Here is an 822-nt window from a genome sequence, read left to right as displayed (position 1 = left end):
AACCTAGAATATTTCGGGGAATGTTGACAAGACCAGGCAGTCTGAGTATGTTCTATTTGTACTCCACTTCCCAGAATTATTTAGTATTGATATGTTTAGTCGTTCCTGTGGTTCTTCGCTCACACTTCTTTTTTCGGAACTGTTTGGTGGAGACCTGTTGAGAGATTTACTTTATTCTTATGATTATGTATTTGAAGATGTTTGTTTTTTGTTATTTGCCCAAGAAATTTGTTTGTTGTCCATGCCTCCTTTTTGGAATATTTGTCTTTTCTAATGTTTACTAATGAAAGGGGGGCAGGAAAAACAAAGACAGAATATTGGTTGTTTGTTTGTGCTGTTTATGGGAAAGTAAACAGGCTGTTCAATATTGTCGAGGAGAAATGTATGATTCATCTTGTGACTCATCAAATACATCAAATAAAGCTATATATAAGCACACCAGACATGAGATACTAAGGCTGTTCCCTTTTTGTCAAGATAGTTAATCACCAATCAAGGTAAAGACTTTGCTCAATTTGTCTTTCTCTCGTGTCTATGATTCTTTATCCTTGTTATTTTTCTCCTGCTTTTTAATGCCTAGTCTGTGTAGGTATCCTGGCCATTGTTGAGCTGAGCTACACTTTATCACTACCAACCACTGCACCACATTTGGCTGTGGGTCATGATAAGCCTAGCATTAGGCTAATGGACTAGGTAGTCAGGAGTGTGTGTGAATCCGTGCCAGGTAGTCATGCAAGGGTATTGATCACTGTCCAATTTTCCTCTGTGGTCAAGCCAGTTTGATTTTCATTGTACATCATTCATAGCAGGGAGGAGGAGGAT

At 38.3% G+C, this 822-nt stretch overlaps 1 protein-coding gene across 1 annotated transcript in view; it reads left to right on the top strand.

Annotated features, from left to right (window-relative positions):
* The window catches only part of LOC119594391 (adenylosuccinate synthetase isozyme 1 B-like), a 13,088-nt gene that overhangs the window by 5,347 nt on the left and 6,919 nt on the right, over positions 1–822 (top strand). The gene's annotated exons all lie outside the window — the stretch shown is intronic.

Source organism: Penaeus monodon, chromosome 33, assembly GCF_015228065.2.
Source record: "Penaeus monodon isolate SGIC_2016 chromosome 33, NSTDA_Pmon_1, whole genome shotgun sequence".
Taxonomy (NCBI): Eukaryota; Metazoa; Arthropoda; class Malacostraca; order Decapoda; family Penaeidae; genus Penaeus; species Penaeus monodon.
The sequence above is the reverse complement of the archived record's forward strand: the minus strand, read 5'-3'. Positions and strand labels throughout refer to the sequence as shown.